This window comes from Tamandua tetradactyla, chromosome 11 (genome assembly GCF_023851605.1).
Source record: "Tamandua tetradactyla isolate mTamTet1 chromosome 11, mTamTet1.pri, whole genome shotgun sequence".
Taxonomy (NCBI): domain Eukaryota; kingdom Metazoa; phylum Chordata; class Mammalia; order Pilosa; family Myrmecophagidae; genus Tamandua; species Tamandua tetradactyla.
The window spans coordinates 98,427,341-98,443,285 of NC_135337.1; the positions used below are offsets into that span (position 1 = coordinate 98,427,341).

The 15,945-nt window shown below is 34.6% G+C and overlaps 1 pseudogene; it reads left to right on the forward strand.

The window, feature by feature from the left end:
- The first annotated feature begins 3,803 nt into the window (after positions 1–3,803).
- On the forward strand, positions 3,804–14,868 carry LOC143649308 (olfactory receptor 5T1-like; annotated as a pseudogene).
- Positions 14,869–15,945: the final 1,077 nt, after the last annotated feature.

Sequence of the window (15,945 nt, forward strand, 5' to 3'; positions counted from 1 at the left end):
CCTAGAGTAATGAAAACAGCATTATTGAACCTGGTGAGGTGGGATTATAGTATACTGGGGTATATTTTCAGCCAAGTACGAAATTATTTACTAGCAAGAAAGACGATAAAGGTTGTTTGCATGCAAAAGCTATATAATGCAAAATAAGTTCCAGGAAGTAAATACTCCAAAGGCTAGGATGTTAATTTCACTTAAGCAAGTCTCTTCCACACATCATTGTGCTTTATCTGCATATTTCAGCTTCTATTAAAGTTCCAGATCCTGAAAGCTCAAGTCTGCATTTCCTTATAGACTTGTGTCTGCAAGCTTTAGGTTAAATATCAACCTTTTAACTCCTACAAACAGTAACTTATTTTTTACTCTAAAAACCTTTTCATAATGTTAATGTAGACACACACAATGAGCAACAGCTAGGAAGGGGGAAGTTATCCAGGTAAGAGGGATTCCATTAAATTAGAGTAAATTTGGTTTTCAGGAAGAATGCTAGGAGACCTATTTCCTGGAGGGCTGAAACTGCTAAGCAAAAGACAAATACAAAGAACAAGAAAAGACAGTTAGTGCACAGACCCAGCAGGCCAGGATGTCCATGTGTTGATTTTCTAATTTTTGAACCTGCATAGATCAGTCAGCTTCTGGGGTGACTGAGGCAGGGCTTGGAGGTCTCCTCAGGCTTTGGCTGTGCATTGACTAACTGCTTCTGGTGAGCTAGAGCAGGGCAACGATGGTCACTCCAGCCTCAGTTGCAGGCTGATCAGCTCATCTCAGCTGCCATGGAGAAGGGTGCAGTGGTTTCCAGAGGATGGTGCATCTCAGGTGTTCAGGATCAGGGGTGAACCCCCAGGGGTGGTCTCTACTGGTCCTTTTGACCTGAGAATGGTGAATTTATAGGATGCTTCTCACAGCTTTGACAGCTGCTGGGCTTAATAAAACTACATGGTAAGGATCTTTCTATTAAGACTGGAGGGAGTCTCTTTTTTTATTTTTTTTTTCCTCTTCAGCTTTTTACCCATACCATGTTTCCTGGTTTGACCTCAGGTAAGGGAGGGTAGATTCTAAAGCGTTTGAGTACTGTTTTTAATACCTCTCCTTTTAGTTCATTTAAATTTTTTCTTAACTTTGACCATAATTTCCCCTCTACAAACCTTTGATAACTTACTATTATTCATTCAGGCATTGTCCCACATTTTTCATTTTGCAACAGCCATTCATTTCATGTTAGGACAAAACTATTCTCTTTCCTCTCAGCAAAAAAGAAATCCTTTATATCCTTCAAACTCAAGTCACCACCTCAAGCAAACATTTCATCATATGCAGTTATTATCAAAATTAAATTTGTTAGAATAATGTTCAATACCCAAAACACTCCAGTTAATGCACAACTGAAATTCCAACATATAAAAATTTTTGTTTTTGTTTGTTTTGGCTTTTCCTTTCCCTGTATTCCAGTCTCCCATGTTTTCTAGTTTTGCCATTTTATGAAGTATACCATGGTTGATTGTTTTATAGCCACAGTTTCAGCAAGGCATTGCTTATTACACTTTTGTGCAACCAATACCAGAAAGATAGAACTTTTTCCAGCTTGCTGATTAAACTTTTAAAAAGCAGTCTATACGATGGGGTCAGTGCCAATTTTTATAAATTTCATGCAGTCTGCAGAGTCCAACACCACTCCTTCAGCCCCACATCAGAAATTTTGACCATCCAGATAATATATTTTTTCTTTACCTGACAAACCTTTTCTTTTTAAAATATTTCTATTATCTGTTTTATTCTATACATTATCATCTTACTTATCAATCAGGGTTCTAATCACAGTGGCTGTGGCTAATAACATATGTACTTTTCCTTTGTTTATTTTATCTTATGTTTCTTATATTTATATTGGGCTATATGGACTGGCCCTCTCAGCTATTGATTGACAATTAAAACAACTTCTTCAAAAACAAAATTTTGATCCTGCAGTATTTACAGTTTTTCCTGTAATTCTACCAATTCCTTTTCATAGGCTTTTCCTGTTTTATTTTATTTTTCTAATTTTTACAGGGTCCTGTGCATTTTGCTCATTCCCCTGCAAGTGAGGAATAAGGTAAATTATCCCATCCTGTGATTTCTTGTTTTTTTTATTTTGCGCTTAGAGGATCTTTTTCCCTAAAAAATACATCATTTCTGAATCTATGCTAAAAGCCCATGGCCTACTGTTAATTCACTTTAAGTAAACTTTGAAGAGGGCCTACTGACAGAAAAATTCCCAAATGTCTTAAAGCGCCAGAAAGTATAACCCAAGGAGACAAAATATTTAAATTTAAAACAAATCTGCCTACAAAAGACAAGAAAACAGCAACTTTCAATTTATCAAGCATGGTCCTAATAAAGCATCACAATATTTAGAAGAACATACTCCACAGTTTCTGCATAAATTTTTAAAGCTTGTCTCATTGACCTCTACTACTATGAAGTCATGTTGAAATGCGAATCCTGCTCCCAGTGCCAATTTTGTGCATAAAAGACAAGGTGATATTTGTGGCCATTTAACTTATAGGTTCAGATTCGCAGACAACACTGACTTCATAAAACATAAAAACAGATTTTGTCAGGAGAGTAAGTAAAGAAAATATTTAAAAGATAGCAACTAAAAGGTTTCAAAAATAGAGCATAGTTACATCACCAGGTAAGATGGCATTACCACCTGAAGAGAAGTGCTGGAGAATTTCAGAAGCAGCATTATAACACTCAGTAAAAATCCATAGCAACTTTGGGAACTCCATTCAGAGTGTCCTTGTTAAGATACATAGCAAAGCATAAGATTTTGATGAGGTTCTGTTCCTCTCTCATAAGTTTTTTTTTCTCTTTCCTCTTTTTATGGTAACTTCACATAGCAGTGGCCAAATTCCAGTTAGCTTATGTGACTGGGCCCAGTTTGATCCTCTGGGAACTGGCTAGGGACCAAGAGGAGCTCCTGGGACCTAGATATTTTTATTAAAGTACACCTCCTTCTGAGAGGATAGCCATTCCTCTCAGCTACAGTGCACATTTTAACTGTTTTGTTTGTTTTACCAAGGTTACACAATGGCAACATTAATTGTACAGAACAGATTCTTTTCATGAAATCAAATTTAAAACCCTTACATAGATGTTTTCCTTTTACTCTGAAATGTGCAAGATTTAATTTATGAGACAGAGTAGTGATAAGCTGTATTATAAGAAAATTTCTTCTTTGGATTCTCCCTGAAAGTGGTCCACTTTAATTCATACAGTTTCCTAAGTCAGTCAGGGGTCAGCTTGATTCCCCAGCCATTAGTGAAAGCTTTCTTAAAATTAGAAATCATGCATTTCAACTGTGTCTTACTGACTTCATCTCTCATATCTGTAGCACCAATGATTAGTGTGAGGGCTTTCAGACAAACAGCAAAGGGTTTTGAATAAACTGTCACTTCCTTCAGTCTGGCTGCTCCCCCTTGGGGACATTGGGCACCTAAACCCCTAGCCAGGACCCCCTTTCAGGGTTGCTCACCCTGAGCCATATGAGGACTGCCACAAACTTGCAGAATCTGAACTCATTCATGGCCTGGTGCACAGCCCAGGACTTCCTTTCATTCACACAATTCCACACACACACACACACACACACACACACACACACACACATTCCACACCCCCCTGCACCTCCCTTTCCAGAACCGAACCTGGAGACTTCCGTTTCCCCTGGTCCTCCAACTGGAGACCAGTACTCGGGTAGTCTGGGAGTTGATCAGGCTCCCCTTCCACTCAGGCCCCCCTAGCCTTTTATGAGTGGGCTGAAATTGATGCAGCCGGATGTTTACCAGAGAGACAAGTGGTACTCCAAGAAACCTGCTTCCAGAAACTGTCCCGGATCAGTTGCCACTCTGGTGGTGACAGACGTCCCATCTGGGGAGGTCAGGAATCCAAGAGATGAGGAAATGCCCCACTGCTGGCACTGGATTCTGTCGGGCCCTAGTCAGGGTGCTACCACCACTGTGGGCAAGGGAGGTGAAAGTACACCTACCTCATATCCAAGGTTAGCTTCCAGAAATGTGGCACAAAGACCATGAATGAAGCTGCAGGCCCCCAGGAATGTTCTGCAAAGTTAAAACAGGCTGAGACTAAGGATCCATAGCTTCAGGAAGCAGGTTTTATTTTCTATGGCCATAGGGGTCAGCTGAGTAGCCTCTGAAAGTCTGAGCCCTGAACAAAAGGCAACCTTAGATTTTATAGACTCTTTGACATGTTAAAGACAAGGTAAACAATTGGCTGATTTAAGTTGAGAATGGCCCAGAACTGAACCATTGAGGGGCCCCCACCCCATGAATGTCTTCCCTTGCCTACGTGCATCTTCACCAGTTCCTCAAGGCTAGGGGAGGGGGTTTCTATCCCAGGAAATGTGCCTTATCTCACTTGTTTGCAAGGAGAGGGAATTTGGGGATTTTCCACAGAGAGCACAGCTAAACCAGAAAGAGGGGAAGGCCTGCCTACTACAATATAAGGATAGCATAAATTATTGATTTAAGAAATTTTGGCCATCTGTACTCACTTTAAAAAATTAAAAAAAGGAATGATTCTAGTTATAATGAAAAAAAGCAGTGACAGCAGGCTCTGAGTAAGCTCCAAGCAACCAGACATAAAATAAAATTTATACAAGTAATGTGTCAAAGCCATTCAGGGATATCACACTGACATTATGTAAAACATTGCTTTAAGGCTTTGACTTTCTGATATCAAATCTTATCCTCATACAAACACTTATGTTAGAAATGTCAAATTGAGCATTGCTAGAAATTACACTTAGAAAAGATATTGTTAGTGAGTGTCAATATCACTTCCTAAAATCTTATAAAAAGCAATATAAATCTTGTTTAGGTGTAATGATGAAACACTTAAGAAACAAAATTGCATTGGTAAATAGATTTTCCTGAGAGGAAGACAGAAAGATGCCTCTTACCAGCTTTGGAATTTTTTGGAAATTACCTGTACTTTTTCATGGTTAACTAACTTTGTTGAGTATTTCCTATTTTTGATACATTTTCCTACATTTATTTCAGTGTACATTAAATATTGAATTAATTTTGAGAAAGACATTGAAGAACTTAGAGCCATTAAATGACCAAAAATGTGGAGGCACTCAAAATTAGGATAGAATATCTGCCCCTTTAGAATTCTGTGATAAATATTTTAATCCTGTACATTTAGTCATGTTCATTTGCTCTTGTTTTGACCTCTCCTATTATAAACTTATTTATATAGATAAAAAATATGAGATAAGCAATGTCATGATGATATTTAAAAGATGCAAAATATTTGAAAAAATAATATGAAGATAAAAGGATAGAGGTCCTATTTTGCTCAGGAATTATTGAATAGTAGAATGCACACAGAAAATCAAAATCCTGATATTTTACTAGGGCTTTTCCACTGCATAAAAATGGGATCTTGCAAACATCACTGAAACATTATAAATAACAGTAAACTATGACATTAGATGAAATTTTTTATCATTTTACCTGTAATGACTCTTCTGTATCAACTTCCCTAAGTGTTTCTTAATAGGTATAGTGAGAACAATTTATGATATTTTTCACCCTTTAAGATTCTCCCTTAGGAGATGTTAATCCATTTGTTAATTATCCTTGAAGCATTTGAAAGTTTCGCAAAATGCCTTGGGGTGTCTATTAATTGTTCAGGACAATTTGTGCTCACCAGTGAGCAAATATTTATATACTCACTTGTTTCCTTATCTGTTAATTTGTTTAATCATTTATTTATTTTGTAAGTTTCTACTTTTTACTCTTGGTTAACATTCGCTTTTAATAAGCAATGTTGTGGATGAAAAATATCTTTAACATAAGTGAGTAAACATTCTCTTGGCTCTACTGTAGTCTCTTCAAATGGGATGGAGAAGTGTCTAAAAGCTTCCCTACTGAATTATTTAAAACATAAGTACATTGACATAGAAATTGAAATTTTTTGCATTGGTTATTGGCCTTATTTTTTTCCCTTTTTGACCTCAAGACAGAAATTTGTTATTCCTACTTACATCATGATGGCCACAAGCTGCCTGTTTAAGACTTATTTATATTTTCTTTTCTTACATTTCAATATTTCATGTTTTCCATTTTGTCCAATTTTTATTCCTATTCTTATTTCCCACCCTAACATGCATTCTACTGAGTTTATAAAATGTAACATTTTTATGTACATGTTCTACCACGCATTCATGTTATTGTGCTGTAAATCTTAATGCTACATTTTAAATCACTTTAATGTCTTAAAAGTATCAACATTGTGACAAATTTTTGATTGTTAAAGCATTATGTTCCATAATATACATACACCTAACAAATTTCACATATCAAAGAAAAAATTCACATAGCTACTCTTTAATGGTAAAATTTTTTTGCCTTCAACTATCAGCTACAATCAATACCGTTTCAATATATAACTTTAGTGCACAGCCTTGTGCTTGGCCCCTTAAAATACTATGACCCAAATTCCTCATAATGTATTTATCACATTTCAGCCTCTATGTGTGCATTTTGAGAAACATATCATCCTTTTCAGTTTTCTGGAAAACTTTGTAGAGAATTGATTACTTGGTTTTTTTCTTAAATGTTTAGTAGTTCCCAATAAAGTCACCTGGACATGATTTTGTTTCAGGGGAGGGGATATTCTAAATAGAAATTTTTATTTTGATTTTCCTTTACCCTTTGAATTTTTATTAATGTGTTTCTTAGTCCCTACATCAGGAAATATGTGATGTTCATCTTCTTAGGGTCTTAATCTAAAATACAAATTGAATTTATTTTGCAAAAACACATCTAGTGTGTCTAAAATTTTATTCTGATTTTCTTATTCCAGATTCTTACTTAATGTTCTGACTATTTACTCTATATTAGATTATATTGATCTACCAAATATCCTTTAAAATCAGTTATGTTCCAGTTCCTAACATAATTTTTCATATTCTACAAAAATTAAATTTTGTTGTATAACTTATATGTCTACCTGATAATGACATAGAGACTGACTTTCCAAATATTAAAACTTTACCTCTTATTATGCTATACCCCTTTTTGTTCCTCATTTGAGAAACAATCAGAAGACATAGTAAGTTTCTTTAAAAGTAATAGTAATTGGGTTACATTTAAAACCACCTTGTTTTCACAAATTTAGATATTAAAATATCTGTTAAAAAAGTTATACATTTTAGAAAGATAATTTGGGGAGACCACATAAGCAAAAAAAAGCAAAAGAAAACTGAGAAATTTCAATAATTTCAGTTACTATCAATAGCTAATACTAATATTTCTCTGTAGCTCCCTACAAAATACCTTTTTCCTTGGGTAAAAAATAATGGTCTTATAGTCACATGTCCATAGCTCATATTTGCATATACATCTATATCTTAATTAATTTACCTTAATTTTAAATGAACTATTTAGTAATACTTATGCTATCATAACACTATACCATGCAGCATTTTCTTTTTTCAAATGAGTTACATCCTTTCAATATTATTTACCATGCAGACAATTATATTCCATGATGGTGCACCAAGCAAACTGTCCAGTCTCCAAATCATGTAAATAAATTCCTATAGACATTATATAGACTATAATAAAATGTAAATGGGAAAATTCATGTAACCAAATAGAGCACTGTATGAAGTAGATGACAAGTGTATGAAATGGTTCTTATTACACCCAACTCTCACTAAAAATGTAGCATAGTCCAAACCATGGAATTATCTTTTTTCACTTCCTCTGAGTAAAATCACCAAATCAATGCTTAGAAAGGATCCTGATCAAACTATGCTAAATACTCTTGTGAACCCAATTTGAGAAGTCAACCAAATAAAGAAAGGGAGAAACACAATTCATCATTAAATAGAACTATTGTCAAAGATAAAAAAAAAGCAGTTAGAAAAAGACTTTTAAAAACATTTATTGGGCAGTGCAATGTTGGTTAAGTGGCAGAATTCTTGTCTGCCATGCCAGAGGCCTGGGATTGATTCCTGGAACCTACCCATGCCAAAAAATATATCTATGTACATATTGCTTTTCAGATAGATAAAGAATGTAATAATCCATGAGACAAAACAGACAGACAGGAGCCAAGATCATACCAAAAGGAAATAGTAAAAATGTAAAATCCTAGAAGGCCCTATCATTGACCTCCACTGATGTAGATAAAATGGTTCCTTAGAACAAAGAGAGAGAGAGCAAGAGAAAGATGCCAAGATCATACTGTGGGTTGTAGAATTGCAAAGTATTTTGAGTTAACAGACTCCTTGGTGTCATATATTAAATTACAGGTACAGATAAGGAAGGAGCTAGAAGCTAGGGTTTGGCATAGAGGCATCTGATCAAATTCAACTGACTGAGCACTTGATCATACTGTGCTGAACTCCCTTGCAACTGCAATCGAGTTTGATCCCAACACACCCCCAGATAGATTTAAATTTGACAATTTGGAAGGAATATATCTTTATGCTCCTCCTTCATTAATTCTTGCTCATCCACATGGTTGCAGAAAGACAAGGATAAAAAGTGACTGATACAGGTCACATTGTTTATTACACAATTTGTTACTTCCTTACCCCACAGTGAATTTTAAATAGAACATGTGAACACACTTTCAGGTTCTATGTAAGGCATTGTTTCACCTCTTTGTCTCTCAAACTGCAGAGCATGTGATTCATTTTGGAAGTTACCAACATGTAAAGTGCAGACGTCATTTTATCAGTACCAAAGAATGACTGGATGTGGGCTCCACATACATATGGAATGGAGTTCCATAGAAGACAGCCACCACTGCCAGAATAAGGTCTTGTGTCTACCCTCTGCAGAGTTCACCCTGAGCATGGCCATGAGGATCAGCATGTAGGACATGAAGAGAAGAGATGATGCCAGATTAATGGAAAAGAAAAATGCATATTCCCTGCTTTATAAGTTTGCAAGGAATTGTTATTTGTTTAAACCCATGGCTGTGCAAAATTTTAACTTAATTCTTATCTCCATTATATGTATAATTTGTCATTCAAGTGATCATTTGATCTCATTTCAAAGAATCTTCCAAGTACAGGAGGTCAGAGTGAGGGACAGTCTTCTTACTGATGAGGCATTATGTGTGGTGGAAGCATGCTACACACATTAAAATTTTGCTTTGGTCTTGCCTCCAGATAAAGGTGGCATCTTTGAAATGACATTGATTCCTACAATGATATTGGTAAAGTCAGACACTACATAAAATGTATATGGCACATTTGAAACAGAATAAATGCAAGGTTATACAAATATTTTTTTAAACTTCTTTTTAGACAGAACGGGAAAACACTATGAAAATCTCAAGATTAATAATTCTGAAACAATTCTGCACATAACTTGACATTTTGGTTGAAGACCCAAATGAAAATAAATGACATGAAAAGCCTAGGGATTTGTGAGGGGGAGTTTTCTGTTGTTAGAGCTTGCTTCTTTTCTTTTCTCTTTTGCTGTTCAAAGAGTACCTACTATCTACAGAAGAAATAGTAAATGCCTAGCTTTCTTCACCAACTATAATAGGGATTGTTGCAAAACCACTCTACCCCAGAAGCTTCAGTTATCAAATAAGGTTGTTAATGCATGTGGATAAATCACCTGGATGGTGGAGTAGTCATACGGGTTAAATGGAAGATGGGTCCATGAAGAATTACTGGAACTCTGAATGGGAGTCATGCAAAAAGGTACTGTTCTACTCCCCTTTGATGAGAAATATGCCTGTGCTCCCCATGTTAATGCAACACAATAAGAATGATGTGTAAGTCTCTTTCTTCTTATGAGACCCTCCATGAAGAGAAAACATGCCATTTTTGAGTCATGTCTAAAACATGTAAAGACTTCAGAGTAAGCCAATGAGACACCTACTAATTACACAGGACACCTTTATATTCCCATATTAGGGAACTCAGTCTAGATATGCTTCTGTAGCTTCTTGGTTAAATCTCTTTTGCTGTCACCCAGAGATGTGGAATCCAAATACTATACTTGTAAGAAAGTTATTTTAGCCTGTCTTGTACCCCTTAATAATTCTCCTTTAATACAATGCCTTATGTATGGATTTATGATTGTGGACATAATGCAGAAGTATTTACATGCTGTTTATCACATTGTTTAAAAAATTTAGAAGGGAAACACAGTATATCCATGTGTAGAGATTTTTCCCTTATATATTGCATTTAACCGATTATTGAAATATAATATACATATAAACAAAAATCACACACCATAAATTTGACAAACTTATATCTATGCAACCACAACCCTTGATATATTGTACCAATATACAAATAAGACCAATAAGCCTAAATAAGACCAATAACCAAAAAAATGAAACATTATTAGAACCCCAAAGAATACCTTATGTTCCCTTCTGCTATGAATAGCTACACACAACCACCTCCAAACTCCAACAAAAGTATAAGCACTTTTCTGACTTCTAAAAACATATGTTGATTTCATCTGCTTCTGTACTATATTTAAGTGGTTAATTAAGTATATTAATTTTTGTGGCCGGGTTCACCCACAATATACTGCTATATGTCCTTCTAAATTGCTCATTTTACATTTATGTATAAAATTCCATTTACTGACTATTGTGTAAATTAGGTACCTACTACTCTTTTGTTCAGTAGGATTGGCTCCAATTTGGGGGGTTTATTATTAGTTCTGCTATGAACATTCTAAAGTACATTTTAATGGAAAATTTTAGGCAATTCTGTCGGGTATATTCTAGTGAGTCATAGTGTATGTATATATAGCTTTAGTACATTTTGTCAAATGGTTTTCCAAATTTGTTACACCAAGATATACCTGTACCAGCAGTAAATGACAGTTATCAGCACTCAATATTCCCATCACACAGAGCCTTGTTAGTCATTCACAATGATGTGTATTGGTGTCATCCTAGTTTTCATTTGCATTATCAAGATGCTAATGAAATTGAGAAACTTTTCATATGTTTAATGGCTGTTTAGAAATTTTCTTTTGAAAGGTGTTTATTCAAGTCTTTTGAGTTTCATGCCAATTACTTATTGATTGTATAAGTTCTTTTTACATTCTGCATGTGTGTTCTTTTCAGACATTTATGTATGATTACCTGTGTCCTATATAAAATCCCCTTCTAATTTAAACAGTTGCTCTTTCCATACAGTTAATTTTACCAAAGGGAATTTCTTAAAATAGTCCAAATAATCTTTTTTATTTTCCACATGATTAGTGTTCTGTGTGTTAGATTTTAAAAATTGTACATATCACAAAGATACATCCAGCTTTCACAGAGCATAAGATTTTAATTGCGACAAGGTACAATATGTCAAGGTCTTCTCTTATGATTCATACATTTTGACTTTTATTTAAAATCAATTTAACAACTCATGGTAATGCAGCTCCTGTCCTACATTTTCCCTATAAGTTTTATGCCATTAAGTTTTATATGACTGTCTAACATTCATTTTGAGACAAGTTTTATACATGATGCAAATAGTGAATCACTATATCCTTTTTTGTGGAAAGAGACTGTTTGATTTTTTTTCAGCCCCATTGTTTGCAAAAGACTTTACAAGTCCTGTGAATTTCCCTTGTCATCTTTGTTGAAAGTCAATTACTATATAGGAGTGAATTTATTTTTGTACTTACTATTCTATTCCTTTTGTATTAGGTATATATCAGCTTTTCTTGATTATTTTAACTTTCTGGTAAGTACTGAGATTAGATTATGTGTCTACCAATTATATTCATTTTCTAAATTGTTGTAACTATCTTATTTCCTTTGGTTTATATTATCAATTGTGTAATCAGATTGTAGATTTCTGCAAATGTTTATTTAATTTTATTAAGGTTGCACTAAATCTAAAGAATGGTTTGGGATTGCATTCAATTAATGGATTGATGTTTCCCAAGTGGTCTGGCTACCACTATCATCTTTCTGTTTTACATTCAAATTTGATGACCAGAATTCCTTATTGACTAACTTATACTCTTGGGTATGAGGCAAAGGCATACGTGTGTCTTAATAAATTTTTGTAGAGTTTCTTACATACATTCCCAGGTAGTAATCTATAAATTAGTATAGGAAATTCCCAAATAATGAAAAGATTTTATACTACTCAAAAAATGTGACCTTTAAATCTTCCAGATCTCTAATATTGTAATGTTGTATCATAAAGCTTAATGTAGGTATTTATATACTGCCTCATTTCACTTCTTAATATTTCATGTCCCTGAGTTAACAGATAATTTTATTTATTCATATCACATGTTTTATTTTAAAATCTCATTGTGTTTAAATTTATCTCCTATTGCATTAGAGCTATAATTAAAACTATTGCAATTTAAATTTTAAATGTGAAATAAACTAATTTCTAATGAACAACTATAAATTCTATCCCACATTATGTTTCCACATTATTTCATTATATACATTTTTACTGGACTTTAAAAAAAATAATCAGGCTATATTCCCAAGAAAATGAAACTGAATTTCAGGAAATTTATGTTATTAATCCAGTGTCACTTATTTCCTTAATATCACAGCTAGGAGTATGTCCTGCACAGTTTGATTTCTCTTCCAATCCTATGTAATATATTTTCCACTTATAGTTCAAGTTTTGTCAGAGGCCAAAGTTCATTCATGTATTCATTTTTTTTATCATATGGTCTTTGAAACATGACTCATTCACATTTTCTACAGAAAAAAATATCAACTTATCATGTCCCAAGAGAGAATTAGTAGGTTTTCCACTCAGAGCATTCCCTGTGGACTTCAAAAATAACCCAAGAACTGATAAATGAATCCAAATGCTTAATAGTCTGAGCTTACTTTCATTAAGTTAACATTTCAGTCCCACAGGTAAGACTAACATTTTTTTCTTATCACTTGCAAAATATTTTAGAAGTTGTAATAACGAGTCTCAATTGATGTGTTTAAATATATTAATATAATAAGCTATAATATTTAAATTTGGTACTGTTGATTCTAATTAATTCATTGTTGAACTAAATTTTCACTTTCAGTGGTTGTGCTGGTTTGAAAGGATGTATATACCCCAGAAAAGTCATGTTTTAATCAAAATCCCATTTCATAAAGGTAGAATAATCCTTATTCTATACTGTATGTTTGAAACTGTAATCAAATCATCTCCCTGGAGATGCAATTTGATCAAGAGTGGTCATCAAGCTGGATTAGGTAGATATGTGTCTTCACCCATTTGAGTGGGTCTTGATCAGTTTCTGGAGTCCTATAAAAGAGGGAACATTTTGGAGAATGAAGGAGATTCTGAGAGAGTAGAGAACAATGCAGCCACAAGAAGCAGAGTCCACCAGCCAGTGATCTTTGGAGATGAAGAAGGAAAATCCTTCCCAGGGAGCTTTATGAAACAGGAAGCCAGGAGAGGGAGCTAGCAGATGAGGTCATGTGCATCATGTGCTTTTCCAGATGACAGAGAATCTCTGTGTTTGTCATGTGCCGTTCCACTTGAGAGAAAAACCCTGAACTTCATCAGCCTTCTTGAACCAAGATATCTTTCCCTGGAAGCCAGATTGGCATCTATAGATGTGTTTAATTGAGACACTGTCTCCACCTTAGAACTGTAAACTAGCAACTTATTACATTTCCCTTTTAAAAGCCATTCCATTTCTGGTATATTACATTCTGGCAGCTAGCAAACTAGAACAATGACAAATTTAGGCAACATATGAATGGACATGCCTTCCTTTTGGTTTGTAGGAAATTGCATCCATATGGGCTTAAACGTTTCATCAATATCTGTCTTATCATTGTCTAGATTATCATATGCCCTCTAAGAAACAGACATGGGAATATAATTGGTTGAAACCAATTTCACCAGATACTGCCTTGCAGACCTATGAATACAAACCAAGATGTCAGAGTTACCATCACATTTGGAGCCATGCAATATTGAGTTGAAAAATTTGACAGAAGTCACCAAGTTTATATTGGGATGTTTCAGTGATAATATTTAGCTATAATTCTCAATGTTTTTCCTATTTCTAGGAATACATCTTGTTACTCTGCTAGGAAATTTGAGACTTGTTTTATAAGTCATTGGGGATTCCTGGCTCTACAACCCCATGCAGTATTTTCTGTGTTGTAATTCTTGATGCCTGCTATTCTTCAGTTGCCACACCCAAAATGTTAGTTAATTTACTGGCAGCTAATAAGGTCACTTCATTTCTTGGATATGCAACACAGATGTTTCTGGATGCTACTTTTTTATTAATGCTTTCTCTAGGCTGCAATGGTTTATCATCATGATGTGGCAGTCTACAACCCACTACTATATTCAGTTCACATGGCAGCCAGAGTCTGTGTGCCACTTATCATTGTATCCTATGTTGCTGGCATTTTGAATGCTGCATTACATACAGTGGCTACCTTTAAATGTATTCTTCTTTGCACCCAGTGAAATTAGACATGTTCTTTGTGAATAGCCTACATTTTTCACTATTCCTCATTCTGACACTCACATCAGTCAGCTTCTACTCTTCTATGTTGTGGACTATACTAATAGAAATACTATATTGATAGTCCTGATCTTTTATATTTTTATTCTTCTGGTCATGAGGAGGCATTCTATTGAAGGGAGGCAAAAACTCTTTTCCATCTGTGGCTCTTATCTAACTGGTATATCAGTTTACTATGGGACAATCTTCTTCAAGAATTTGAGGCCAATTCCATCTATGCCTGTACAATGATGTGATAGTGTATATATTTTGCAGCACTGTGATTATCATGCTGAGTCCTGCCATCTACATTTTGAACAAAGATGTAAAAGAGGCAATTGAAAAAACATCTTAAGAAAAATTGGTTCATCAATAAAGCACATTTTTGGCATTAAGTCAAACTGAAAAGAATGCTGCATGTCAGTCCATATCTTATGGTCAGAAATAATTTAAAAAATGGCTTCTTAGTTAATATACCTTAAAATGTTCAGAAATAAATAATTAGCTATCCCTCCTGTGCAATATTTTATGAATGAAGATTAACTGTGCCATCTATATGCCTATGACAATGTTTGAACATACCCATGTTAAACTTCACTGATGTACATATAATGCTGTTCTCATTCACAGCGTAACTTGATTTTTACTTGTTACACTTAGAATTGATATATTCAGGACTTGATGGCTTCATATATTTTCATAATAATTCTTCTGCACTCATTACAAAGTTAATCCTCCTTCTGAAATCCATGGAAGGGCTTCTCTGTGGTTAACTCACTTACTCCACGTGCTCTTCCACACCCACACCACCCTGGCCTGTAGATGTGCCTTTTACACTTTGGCTCAACAGCATAAATTTATTCCATTATTAAATTTTTTCCTTTCCACTTTCCAATTACAGATATTGATTAGGTCTATTTTGAAACTCCCCAAAATATATTGTAACTACATGACAATACCTATTAAGAGTGTACATGGGGACCAGAAAGAAAATTATAGATTATGAAGAACCTACAACTGACTACAGGATGTAGATGCTCCACAATCTGAAAAATTAGTCCATATTTGAGATGTCTTAAGATGCTAGGACATTGGGTTCAGTTTCTACCCCTTCCTTTATCCTCTATGTATGGGGAATGACTTTTTCTTTGTTATTGTTCCTTAAAATTACTCCTAATGAGAAAGATGCATAATGGAAAGATTGTCATTTCAAGGCATCCCAAATTCTACCTTACTTTTTTGCTGTATTTACTTTGGTTCCAACTTTTGTTCCTTAGCAATAAAAACTGCCCTGGAGCCAGCTCCAGATTAAAGTACTCAAAGTTGGTATATTAAATTTTCCTTGAATTACTATTATGTACTCAAAGTGACTAATTGCTGAATATTGAGTGTGTCTACTTGGAAAATAAAAATTACTGGAAGCTCAGTCTTA